At 44.6% G+C, this 13,956-nt stretch overlaps 1 pseudogene; it reads right to left on the reverse strand.

The window, feature by feature from the left end:
* Positions 1 to 3,560: 3,560 nt before the first annotated feature.
* Positions 3,561 to 7,674, reverse strand: LOC128588687 (3-hydroxyisobutyrate dehydrogenase, mitochondrial-like; annotated as a pseudogene).
* Between the last annotated feature and the right edge of the window lie 6,282 nt (positions 7,675 to 13,956).

A 13,956-nucleotide genomic window follows, 5' to 3' on the forward strand; every position in this document is an offset into this window, starting at 1 on the left:
CCTTGTGGCCAGCGCTTGTAGTCCCAGCTACTTGGGAGGCTGAGACAAGAGAACCGCTTAAGCCCAAGATTTGGAGGTTGCTGTGAGCTAGGATTTGAAAGCACTCTACTGACATAGACTCCGTCTCAAAATTTTTTTTTTCTTTAAAGATGGATCTAATGACAAATCTTTCCATCTTAAACCATTTTAAGTGCACAGTAATGTTAACTGCATATTGTACAACAGATCTCTAAGCACTTCATCTTGCAAAACAAACTATATGCAGTGAATAACTTCCCTTTACTCCCTTCCCCAGAGCCTGGCAACCACCATTCTATTTTCTTTTAAGAGTTTGATTATTTTATTTACCTTATATAAATGTAGACTCATGTAGCATTTATCTTCTTATGACTGGCTAATTTCACTTAGCGTAATGTCCTCAAGGTTGGATGTGACAGGCCAGGTACTGTGGCTCACTTCACACCTGCAATCCTAGCTCTCTGGGAGGCTAAGGTGGGTGGATTGAGTTCATGAGTTGGAGACCAGCGCAAACAAGATTGAGACCTTGTCCCTCAGTTGTTCTATCTTTAATTTTTTGAGGAAAAAATACAAAAAACTGAGCTAAGAGGATCTCTTGAGCCCAAGAATTGGAGGTTGCTGTGAGCTATGATGACACCATGGCACTCTACCCAGGACAACAGCTTGAGACTGTAAAAAAAAAATTTTTTTTTAAAGGTATATGACAATTTCCATTTTTTAAAGTCAAATACTGTTCGATTGTATTTATATACTGCATTTTCTTTACCCTTCATTTTTAGAGACAGTCTTGCATTGGCATCATGATAGCTCACTGCAGCCTCAAACTCGGCTCAAGTGATCCTCCTGCTTCAGCCTCCCAAGTAGGTGTGACTACAGGTACCTGCCACAACACCCAGCTAATTGTTCTGTTTTTAGTAGAGAAGAAGTCTCACTCTTGCTCAAGTTGGTCTTGATGTCCTGAGCTTCAGCGATCCTCTTGCCTTGGTTTCCCAGAGTGCTAGGATTATAGTCGTGAGCCACAGCATCCAGCCCCCATTCATCTGTTGATGGACATTTAGGTTGCTTCAACCTCTTGGCTTTTGTAAATAAGATCGCACCAAACGTGGGTGTGTGAATATCTTTCCAAGATCCTGTTTTCAGTTATTTTGAATATATACCCAGATTTGGGATTGTTGGATCATATAGTCGTTCTATTTTTTATTTTTTAAGGAACCATCATATTGGTTTTCCACAGCAGCTACTGCATTTTGCATTCCCACCAACAGCGAACAAGGATTCCAATTCCTCTACCTTTTTGTCAACACTTATTTTCTGCTTTTTTGATAGTGACCATCCTAAAGGGTGTGAGATGCTATCTTATTTTGATTTGCATTTCCCTAAAAATTAGCAATGTTGAGCATCTTCTCATATGCTTGTTATTGGCCTTTTTTTTTTTTTTTTTTTTGACACAGTCTTGCTCTGTCATCTGGGCTAGAGTTCCATAGCCTCAGCCTAGCTCGCAGCAACCTCAAACTCTTGAGCTCAAGTGATCCTCCTGCCTCAGCGTCCGAAGTGGCTGGAATTACAGGCACACATCACCATGTCCGGCTAAGTTCTATCTTTAGTATCGATGGGGTCTCATTCTTAGGCTGGTCTAGAACTCCTCAGCTCAAGCAATCTTCCCACATTGGCTTCCCAGCTAGAGTGCTAGGATTGCAGGCTTGAGCTACTATTCCTTTTCTATGTTTAGATATATAAGTACTTACCATTGTGTTAGAGTTGTCTACACTACTCAGTACAGTAACATGCTGAACAGGCTTGTAACCCAGGAGCAATAGGCTGTACCATGCAGTCGAGGTGTGCGCTAGGCTGTACTATCTGGCTTTGTGTAAGCACAAAGACAAAATTTCCTAATGATAACATTTCCCTGTCATTAAGCCACACATGACTGCAATTTGAGGTTTTAAAATCCATTAAACATTCTGTCTTTTTTTCTTTTTTTTTTCTATGTCTTTTGACAGGGAATTTTTATCTATTTACATTTAAATAAATCAGGTTTTAAAATCCATTCAAATATTCTGTCTTTTTTTTCTTTTTTTCATTCTCTGTCTTTTGATGGGGAATTTTAATCTCTTTACATTTAAACAAATCATTGATAGAGAAAGACTGTTTCCCTTTTTTATTATCAATATAGAAATCTGAATTCAAAATAATACGGTTATATTTAGAATAATGTACTAATTATCTAAAGTAAATATCATGGGCGGCACCTGTGGCTCAGTGAGTGGGGCGCCAGCCTCATATACTGAGGGTGGCGGGTTCACACCCAGCCCCGGCCAAACTGCAATAAAAAAATAGCTGGGCATTGTGTTGGACACCTGTAGTCCCAGCTACTCGGGGGACTGAGGCAAGAGAATCACCTAGGTCCAGGAGTTGGAGGTTGCTGTGAGCTGTGACACCATAGCACTCTACTGAGGGCGATAAAGTGAGACTCTGTCTCTACAAAAATAAAAAATTAAAATAAAGTAAATATCATCACTGGCTCTGAAACAGGCCTAAAGATGTCATTCTTTTGAGGTCAAAAAATATGTAGGGTGGCGCCTGTGGCTCAGTGAATAGGGTGCCGGCCCCATATACTGAGGGTGGTGGGTTCAAATCTGACCCCCAGCCAAACTGCAACAACAACAAAAAAATAGCCGGGCGTTGTGGCAGGTGCCTATAGTCCCAGCTACTCGGAGGCTGAGGCAGGAGAATTGCCTAAGTCCAAGAGCTGCAGGAGTGACACCACGGCACTCTACTGAGGGTGACAAAGTGAGGCTCTGTCTTTAAAAAAAAAAAAAAATATGTAGTAAGAATGTACAAGGAGGCAAAAAATAAAACAAGTCTGCTGAGTACTGGAAGCCACAGAGAGATATACTAAGATACTGTAACAGTCTAAATTCTAGGCCGGGCGCAGTGGCTAATGCCTGTAATCCCAGCACTTCGGGAGGCCAAGATGGGTGGATTGCTTGAGCTCAGAAGTTTGGGACCAGTCTGAACTCGAGCAAGACCTTGTCTGTAAAAATAACTGGGCATTGTGGTAGGCACCTGTAGTCCCTGCTACGCAGGAGGCTGAGGCAAGAAAATCACTTGAGCCCAGGAGTTTGAGGTTGCTGTGAGCTATGATGTGACAGCACTCTATCCAGGGCAACATGAGACTCTGTCTCAAAAAAAAAAAAAAGGCAATCCAAATTATAAAAGATGCTGCAGGAGGTCCTCTTGCTTAATCAACTCCCTAGAAAAGAAAGCAGTAGCCTCAGTAATGCAGTGACCACACAGGACTTCTTGAGGGACACAGGTAATAATTTATATCCTTCCCTTCTCCTCATACTGATTTCTTTCCTTCCCTTTCAGATAGGTTTCATCCTGTTGACAAAATATTTAGTTTTATTTGTAAGGTAGAGTAAATAATATCTGACTGAAGTATCCAGGGATTTAGGTGAAGATGCTCAGGAATCAAATTTTTAAAAAAGGTCGTTCAGCTGGGTAGCAGACGCCCTCAGTGGTTTGTAGGACAAACATTTTCAGATATGTTTGCTGAAAAGACAAAAAAAAAAAAAAGCAGTCAAAAATTGGTGAAAAATGCTAGGAACAGTGTGACCTAAACAATCAAATGCAGACAGGTGACTTTTGATTAAGTTCCATTTATTTGTGGAGTGAGCTAGAAGGAGGCACCAAGGTGGAGTTTGGTTCCCAACAGTGCCCAAGGCCAAAGGGCCCAACATCTCTTCTCCCAGATGCGGGAACACAGACGAGAAGTCTTGGGTTGAGTAGCCCTTTGCACACACCATCCTGTAGATCTGATGGGCCAAACTGCCAAGAAAGATTGGACTCTTTGTTCTGGCAGCAGAGTCTTGTGCCAATCCCAGATGTTGTTGTTCTAAATCCACCCTGATAATTATTAGCTGAGGGAACTCTGTCCATCATGCCTGGTACAGGATTAGAAGTGTCACTTGACCAGCACCATCCTAAGCTCTTATTAGGACTTTAGCCGATAGTTTTGGGTCAAGCCCTAACCTGATTCAGGACTCACAGCTTCAGCAGTTCCAGTGATAATAGTGAACAGCGTGTTGTTGCAGATCTTTGTGGCCAGCACCGTCCCAACAGCCCCACAACATACCACGTTGGCGCCCCTGCACCACAGCCACTCTCTGGAAGCAGCAAAATCATCTTGGACTCCCCCCACTATAAAAGTGAGGTTCTCCAACCGTGCTGTTCCTACACCACCAGAAACAGGGCATCCATGAAAACTCCCAATCTCTCAACTTCTTTGGCCAGTTCCTTTGATACTACAGAATCAGTAGTACTGGGATCTACTCATCATGAGCCTTTCTTTACTATTTTTGGAATTCCATTTGCTCCAGAAGAAGCTTCTATTGCATTGACTCACCAGTTAGTGTTGACTCACTAACTGTAATAATTCCGTCAGCTTTTCCAGCTACATCTGCTGGGAAAGGTACTACCTGTTCAACTTCATCTTGAAAATCTTGGAATGGTTTAGGGAACACATCACAATAAGAGGATAGCCGTGTTTCAGTAGAGTTTTTGCCATTGCATTTCCCATGTTTCCCAGTCCAGTAAATCTAGCTGGAGTCTTAGAAGCCATGGACCTAAAACACAATGCTGCGAGGCCGGTGGCTAGCGGCTGCAGCTGGGGACCCCAGTACCAGAGGTGGCCCCTCGGAGTCATAGGTGTCTGCCATGCTGGCCCGGCCGGCCTCCCCGCAGCGACCTCCGCCACCTCCCTACTGTCCCGCTAACTGTCAGGTGCACAGTGGAGCAAGCCCGCACGGCCCTGCTTTCTGTGTCTTGCAGTTATTTCGTCCGACTTTTCCTCTTTCGCTGCCTCCTTCTGTTTTTCACTGATTTTTCGTGTGTGTCTGTACGTGTGTGGGATGTGCTTTGATCCCTTTCTCATTTTCTTTTGGCCATATTCTACTACAGGGTTTGTGTGTGTGTGTTGTGTGTGGGCAATCTTCATAAAACATAATCTCTTTTAAGTTGACAGCAATTTACGTTCAACTGCATACAAAAACTCTACTTCACATCATATGATCAACAGTATGAGTTATATCTTTTGATATTTTGTATTTATGAACAGTTCATTCATAGTTGTAAAGTTTTAAATAGTTTTAGATTCTATACCTGCTTTAAAAGCGATTACGTTACCATTGTATTACAGGATTTTGCATTTGCCTATATATTCACCTTTACTAGGTAGGTTATATTTTTGTATGCTTTCAGGTTGCTGTCTAGCATCCTTTCATCCTTTCATTTCAATTTGAAGGGCTCCCTTTATATTGACTTTTACTATATGATCTTGTAAACATCATTTTGTTATGTTTTAAAATCTCAGCCAGGCTCTGTGGCCCATGCCTGTAATCCTAGCACTTTGGGAGGCCAAGGCAGGAGGATCACTTGAGGCCAGGATTTTGAGAGCTGCCTGGACCACAGCAAAATTCCCATCTCTACAAAAATAGAAGATTAGCTCGACATGGTGGCACATGCCTGTGGTCCCAGCTACTCAGGAAGCTGAGGGAGGAAGATCAGTTGAGTACAGGAGGTTCGGGTTGCAGAGAGCTGGGAATGCAACACCGCACTTCAGCCTGGACAACAGAGTGAGACCTCCATCTCAAAAAAGATGAAATCTCAGGGCCTATTGTTCTTATCTGTTACAAATTTCCTTTTCCGCCCAATATGTTTTTTTTTTTTTTTTTTTAATTTTGGCTGGGGCTGGGTTTGAACCCGCCACTTCCAGCATATGGGGCCGGTGCCCTACTCCTTTGAGCCACAGGTACCACCCCCAATATGTTTCTTAAACTTAACTATGTTGACACATGTACCTTTAATTTCATTTTAATTGCTGTGATGCAATATCCACTTTTTTTTTTTTTTTTAGAGACAGAGTCTCACTGTATGGCCCTCGGTAGAGTGCCGTGGCATCACACAGCTCACAGCAACCTCCAACTCCTGGGCCCAAGCGATTCTCTTGTCTCAGCCTCCCGAGCAGCCGGGACTACAGGCGCCCGCCACAACGCCTGGCCATTTTTTAGTTGCAGTTCAGCCGGGGCCGGGTTTGAACCCGCCACCCTCGGTATGTGGGGCCGGCGCCCTACCGATTGAGCCACAGGCGCGGCCCGCAATATCCACTTTTAACATGACATTTTCATGTGTTGCCCCTACACACACTCTGCAGTGAGAATTCTTGTGAGTATGTGTGCGAGTGTCTTTAGGGCATATATCTAGAATTGCTAAGTCACAGAGAATGCACATCTTCAAGTCCATGAGGTGCTATATTACTAATCCACACTTCTGCCAACACTGTACCAGAGCTCCTGCTCCTACATAGCCTTTCAAATAAGAAACCAAGTCTTGGGTGGCGCCTGTAGCTTGGTCGGTAGGGCGCTGGCCACATATACCGAGGGTGGTGGGTTCAAACCCGGCCCCGGCCAAACTGCAACAGAAAAATAGCTGGGCGTTGTGGCGGGCGCCTATAGTCCCAGCTACTCGGGAGGCTGAGGCAAGAGAATTGCTTAAGCCCAGGAGTTGGAGGTTGCTGTGAGCTGTGTGAGGCCACGGCACTCTGCCATAAAGCAAGACTCTGTCTCTACAAAAAAAAAAAAAAAAAAAAAAAGTCTTGTCTTTTTCTTTCTTTATTATTATTATTATTGTTATTGTTATTATAGAGTCTCACTCTGTCACCTGGGCTACAGTGCTGTGACCTCAGCCTAGCTCACAGCAACCTCAGACTCCTAGGTTCAAACAATCCTCCTGCCTCAGCCCCCCAAGTAGCTGGGACTACAAGCACCTACCACCACACCCAGCTATTTTTTTCTATTTGTAGTACAGACAGGGTCTCGCTTTGCTTAGGCTAGTTTCAAACTCCTGACCTCAAGCTATACTCCTGCGTCGGCCTCCCAGAGAGCTAGGAAACCAAATCTTTTCCATTCAATGAATCCATACTTGCCATGTTCAGTTTACTTTAACAACATTAGGAATCAGAATTTCTAATTCTAAACAACTGCATGACAGAAAATCACGACTATACCTTGGGAATCCTTATGTAGCCACTTTAGTGACGAGATTGCCTTGTTTCTTGTTTTCTATTGCTCCAGGAATCTTAAGGGCTGAGCTAATTATATGATTGGCACTGGGGCCCATATCTAAGGAATAGAAGTAGAGGAATGTGAATCAAATAGTGTTTTCAGAATAAAACCCAATATAGTATCACCTTTGCTTCTAGCTTAAAGTCCTACAGCAGAATACTGCTCCTTACAAAATCATGTTGTTTAAAAGCACTGCTTTCTCTCAGATGTGTTTATATAGAGCACAGGTCATCAGGTAGGCTGATGGTCTGAACTCTTTATCTAATCTCAGCCTTTCAGTTCCTGCTTAACTGCTATTGCTTTCAAAGCTAACAGAGGCTCTACTCCAACTAGGTCTATCCACAGTGTCAGTCAATGTAGTTTTACCCTATGCTTGTTCATGTGAGGATTGCTTGTCATTCAGAACAAGTACCTTCTGAGTTGAAAAGAAAGGACTGAACTGGGAATTGGGAGGTCTGAATTCTGGGCCCAGTTTCACCACTGACTCACTCTCTGTCCCCTTGGGTGTCACTTGATCTTGTTGAGCCCACATTCCTTATTACCTAGAAGACGCGTGTTAGTTGAACCTCACAATACAGTCTACCTGGAGCAACTTACGGACGGGACAGCATCTCGAGTTCTAATTCATAGTAGCACACTGATTAATCCTCCCCAGGATATGCTGCTTATAGATCTTATTTCTATCATATCTATGTTGGCCTGGGTGCACTCATCTGCCTTATTTGCAGAATGAGAGAGGTTGTGAGTTCAGTGCACCCTTCTTACTGGTTCACTGATAAAGAAAGGCAGAAGTTTTAGAACCCTACGGTTGTTTACCTTTAAAACAGCAGTTGGAACTCACCAAGCTCTTTCCTCATAGGGCCTAGAGCAGTCTTCTAAAATAAGCCAGGTAAAGAGAAGGGTCTCTGTGAGCTCCTCTGACATCTGCTACGGAGCAAGTACCCCCCAGAAGGGAGGGGTGTTTGATCATCCACATTCGAGAATTGGTTCAGTTGCAACACAGACGGGTCTAACAATGAAATTCTGCTGAATTTGTATGTTTATCTTGGACACTTTGGTATAATGATGGTGTTACAACCCTAACTAAGCAGAGTGCTCAATTTCCATTTTACATCTGCACCACCTTGGCTAAGCCTGATTGCAGCTGCAGGTGGGTGAGTGGGGGATGCTGGTGACGGTTCTGAGAAGCTGCTCCTGGTCCAAACTCCAACCCAATCCTGTTTTCATGCCCAACTTAAGCCACAGCCTTGGATCCATGTCTGTACACTTGGACTCTGCTTCCACCTGTACTTACCACTCCCACACCCCCGTGGCTTGAACTCAGGTGACCTCAGTTAGCAGTTGAGACACTGAACCTTGTGGTATTGCACAATGCTTAACAAGTACACACACTTCAGAGTCAGGTCCAAACTAAGCTTAAAATTGCATTCTACTGCTTGCCAGCTTTGTGGTCTCATATAGGTATTCACCCACTGTGTTATTCTCATTTGTCAAATAGGGCTAATAATACCCAGTTCACAGGACTGTTGTAAGAATTAAATGAGCTACTGTACACAAAGCCTTTTAGCATAATGCTTGGTACAGAATAAGTTATCATTTTTCCTTGCCCTGTTTGAATTATTGCCTGCGCCTTCCAAACTGGACTGAAACACTGAACTCTGACTTTGATTTTTCCTTCCTTTTTTTTTTTCTTTAGAGACATAGTCTCATTTTGTTGCCCTCAGTAGAGTGCTGTGGCCATAGCTCACAGCAACCTCCAGCTCTTGGGTTTAGGTGATTCTCTTGCCTCAGTCTCTCAAGTAGCTGGGACTACAGGTGCCTGCCACAACGCCTGGCTATTTTTTTGTTGCAATTTGGCTGGGGCTGGGTTCAAACCTGCCACCCTCAGTATATGGGGCTGGCACCTTACCCACTGAACCACAGGAGCCACCCTCACTCTGTTGCCTAGGCTGGAGTACACTGGCCTTATCATAGCTCACTACAATCTCAGCCTTCCTAGTAAGTAGGACTACAGGTACATGCCACCACACCCAGCTAATATGTATATATATATTTTGTAGAGATAGGGTCTCACTATGTTGGTCTTGAACTCCTGACCTCAAGTGATCCTCCTGCTTCAGCCTCCCAAAGTGCTAGGATTATAGATCCGAGCCACTGCTCCCCGCCTCTCCCAATCTATCGTATCTTCTGGCCTTGACCTAGACATGGCTTTTTGCTCTAACCATACTGCTCATCAGTTCTATCCAACTCCTAGCTCCAATCTTTAGTCCTTTCTCACCAACCCAAACCCTTACCCAAAGCAATTCAGTGTCAGCTGCTCTCAGACCCCTAAGGACTAACTAGATGGACTCCATGTTCATTTTCTGTGTTTCTGGAATAATCTGCATTGCTCCCCTATCCCCAAACAAGCTTCTTCATTTGGAAGCCAGAAGCCCTGGAGTCATTTTTCACTCCTTTCTCTGAGAACTGATATCCAATCTATCAAGGAATCCTATGGCTATATCCAGACTCTGAAATCTTCTCCCATTCTCTACGGCTAAGCCTGTGAAGCAAATCCGCCCTCGTGTCTGCCAGGTGATGATGATAGCCTCCTACCTGCTCTTCCTGCTGCTACCCTGACTACACTCTCTACAGCCAGGGTGATCCTTTAAATCCTAAGCAACCACACACTTCTAGTTTCCCACAGTCTGAATGACTTCCCTCCTCGGTAAATGCTAACATCCTTACTGAGGCTTCTAGCCACCTCTGCACTCCTCTTTCCTGAGTTCCCATGGCTCTGACCACAATGTCCTACACTCAATCCCACCTCGGGGTGTTCACCTGCTCGTCCTGCTGCCTGAAAAGCTCTTGGCCCAGAGCGCTGCATCCCACCCTCCCACAGATCTCTGTGCCACTTTATCACAGAGCTGGGCCTGAGCAGCGCACATCACGTGGCCCACACCTGCTCACATGCCCCTGCCCTACTTGGTGTTTCTTCCCAGCAATAACCACTCACTTATCTTTATTCACAGGTTGTCTTTCTCCCTCCACTTAGAATATAAGCTCCTTGAAGCAGCCACTTGGTCTGTTTTGTTCATTGCTATATCCACAGCCCCTGACGCTGCACTTGACACAAGTAAGCCCTCAATAGTTACTAAACAAAGGGACAAAGGAAATCAGTGTCGGCCGCCTGTTCTCTAAATTGCTTCTGGATTCATTGTGCCCTGGGACAGTGAGGCTCTATCGATAGTTCTGAAGTTTGCTTACTAGTTTTGGATTAGTTTTTGGATTAAGTTTTTGGATAACCTGCAGCTTTATTTATAATTTTCTTTCTTTCTTTTTTTTTTTGCAGTTTTTGGCCGGAGCTGGGTTTGAACCCGCCACCTCCAGCATATGGAGCTAGTGCGCTACTCCTTTGAGCCACAGGCACCACCATATTTATAGTTTTCTAACTTTATATAATTTGCAAGTCCTTAGACGTGACTCTTCAGAACCAGCAAGCTCTGAGTTGCACTCCCAAAAGCAGTTAGACATTCTTGGAAAATGTGTAAGTCTGGTCTGGCCGGTTTGTCATCCTTAATTGCATTGTTAAATGTGGGCTCAGTCTGGGTTAACAATTGTATTGCTCCTGAGTCAGCTGCTTGACTCTTTGCCTGTTCTCGTTGGGATGACTGTACCTGTTAGGATTGCACAATATGTTCGTGACCTAGTTAAGACAGCACAGTGCAATTTGTTTTTCAACGGCCTCTGCTTTATCTGGCCTCTGCTTTATCACTGTTAATTGTAACCTTGGCAGATGAGCCAGGCCTAGATTATATGTCTATTTAAGGATCTTTGGCAACAGAAGCCATCTCATGCTAGCCTTTGCAGAAAGGAAAAATTGATCAGGATTCAAGGTGACTTGAATGTTTTCAAGGCAGAACCTGGCGGGGGTGTGGGGAGTGTGGGGGGCACCAGCCCAAGGAGGACTCTGCATCTCCTCTCTGCTTTGTTCTTCTCACAGCTGGGCTGATGCAAATAGCTGACAGTACACAGCTGCTTCTAGCTCCAGCTTCAAATGTAACCCTTCCAACTACAGGGGATTCCTCAATCTGTGCATACCTCTGCCTGTGTCTCTCTCTCAAGTGAAAGTTTCTCTGAAAGCCAATCATATCAGCTCCCCTCTAGTCCAGTTAGCAACGGCCAGGTGGAGGGCTGTACTGCAGGAGCAGTGCTGCTGGGGGTCAACCCTTGCAGGTGGGCAGTAGGAGCAGCCAGGAGAGTCATGCTTAGCTGGCTGTTCCCAAACGCACCTGCCGCACATATTACCAAGCTATCTCTTTCCTGTTCTGTTTAAGTTAGCCGTCAGATGTAGCGTGGGGTACTGTCTCTTCCCACCCGACCCACTGGGGTCCCTCCAGACACTGATGCCACTAGCTTGTCTTGCTGGATTCATCAGGATAATCTACAGCTTTATTCATCACAATTCTTTGACTTGTGTGTAGTGTCTATCAATTTTTAGGGCATATTTTTTCTTCTTATTTTTTTTATTGTTGTTGCAGTTAGGCCAGGGCCGGGTTTGAACCCACCACCCTCGGTATATGGGGCTGGCGCCCTGCCCACTGAGCCACAGGCGCCACCCAGGGTATACTTCTATATTTCATGTGAATTTCCCAATGATCCTTTGTTTGGAAAGTAAACCAGATATTCTCCCCATCTGCAAGTATAGGATATGGAATAAATTAAGCAAGTTTGTGCAGAGGTGGAGTCGGGGCTAGAATTCAGGTTATCTAACACTTAGGTGTTTTTTTCAAGTTTTTTTTTTTTTTTTTTATGTCGCCCCTGGTAGAGTGCCGTGGCGTCACACCTCACAGCAACCTCAAACTCCTGGGTTAAGCGATTCTCTTGTCTCAGTCTCCCAAGTAGCTGGGACTACAGACGCCCACCACAATGCCCGGCTATTTTTTGTTGCAGTTGTCATTGTTGATTTTAGCTGGCCCAGGCTGCATTTGAACCCGCCAACTTCGGTGTATGTGGCTGGCGCTATAACCACTGTGCTACAGACACTAAGCCCAGTTTCTTTTTAATACGTAAAAAATATACTTAACCCTCTCAGCTGTCACACCATACAATATATTTCTTTTTGTTGTTAGATTTTAAGTTATGGATTTGACAATTTTTAGTTTTAAAATTAAGAATTTAAAATTTAGTTTTAAAATTTTAGTTTTAAAATTATGCTTTAATTTTTATACTTCTATTATTTACCAATAATTATAACCCTTAAAGTTGTATTTAGGGTAATATTGACATTTACTTAATTTCTTCACATATCCTCAGAGTTGTATAATTTTTTTTTTTTTTTGTAGAGACAGAGTCTCACTTTACTGCCCTCAGTAGAGTGCCGTGGCGTCACACGGCTCACAGAAACTTCCAGCTCTTGGGCTTATGTGATTCTCTTGCCTCAGCCTCCCGAGCAGCTGGGACTACAGGTGCCCGCCACAACGCCTGGCTATTTCTTTTGTTGTTGTTGCAGTTTGGCCGGGGTTGGGTTTGAACCCACCACCCTCGGTATATGGGGCCGGCGTCCTACTCACTGAGCCATAGGTGCCACCCCAGAGTTGTATAATTTTTGATTTGCCACCTATATAAGGTCTAAGGTTTATTGTCCTGTAGAATGTAAGCCCCATGAAGGTGGAAGTCTCGGTCAGAGTTGTTCCCTGATGGACCTCAACACCTACCTCTTGGGAACTGTGCAGCTTACCTTACTCATATAGGTATGAGCAATTTATTTTTGTGTGTGAGGTTAAGGTGGGACTTGAGCTTAATTTTTTTCAAATATGCAATTGTTCTAACATCACTGACTGAATAATCTATCTACTCCTAATCTTAAAGCCACAAAAACTTATTTAGACCTCTTTGGATCTTAATTGCAACCTTTATCATGCTGAGGCACAAAGTCAATTTGCTTTCTCGGTGGCTATGTTGTGATAGAGCCTTGAGAAATTCTTTGTCCTGTTGGGACGTGTGAAATTGGAAAAGAGAAGGTACAAGAGGTAGATTGTAACTTCCTTGCCCTTGTTGTTGATGTGTCTGTGGGGTCTGGGCTGCAGACAGGACTCACCGACACCCCCAAAGGCTGGCAACACATCCCTTGGACACCTGCCTGCTGAGCCCACAGCAGAGGTCCAGAGGACAGCACCCAGTTCACTGACCTGGATTACCCTGTCTCTGCTGACTCTGGACTTTGGAGTCCACTTTCTGCTGGGCCTGCCCATCTTTACTGCCCCTCCCTGTACTCATGTTCTTCTCAAACCTTGGATTTGGCCTTCGAATGCGCATCACAGTGTCCACACACCTCCCTCTGCCCTTGGAAACATTGAGTCCTGGACTCTGCTTTCCTTCAATCTAGGGCACTGACTATACTAATCAGCAACGCGTCACCCTCCAGTGCGTGCTTCTGCTCATCCCTGAACAACTCATCCTGACCCATCCCGTGACTGCTCATGATTCAGTCTGGACATGTCTCAGTCACAGCAGGACCCTCTGCTTGGTTGTCTCATCACCTCTCCCCTGACACTCTCATACGCAGTAGGTGCATGTGAAGCCAAGAACTGAGGTGCTTGAGAACAAGAGTGAATGGTGAGAAGGACCAAGCCCTGCAGGACACCAACGCTCAGAGGCTGTAGAGGGGAGGAGGCATAGTCAGCAAAGGAAGCCAGGAAGAAATGATGAGAGAGGTGGACGGAAAATCAGAACAGGGTGACTCAGAAGTCGAGAGGCAAGACAGCTTCAGCATGGAGGGAGAAGTCAGCAGTTTCTAATGCCACCGAGAGAACTCACATAAGATGCAGATGGA

Source organism: Nycticebus coucang, chromosome 6 (assembly GCF_027406575.1).
Source record: "Nycticebus coucang isolate mNycCou1 chromosome 6, mNycCou1.pri, whole genome shotgun sequence".
Taxonomy (NCBI): domain Eukaryota; kingdom Metazoa; phylum Chordata; class Mammalia; order Primates; family Lorisidae; genus Nycticebus; species Nycticebus coucang.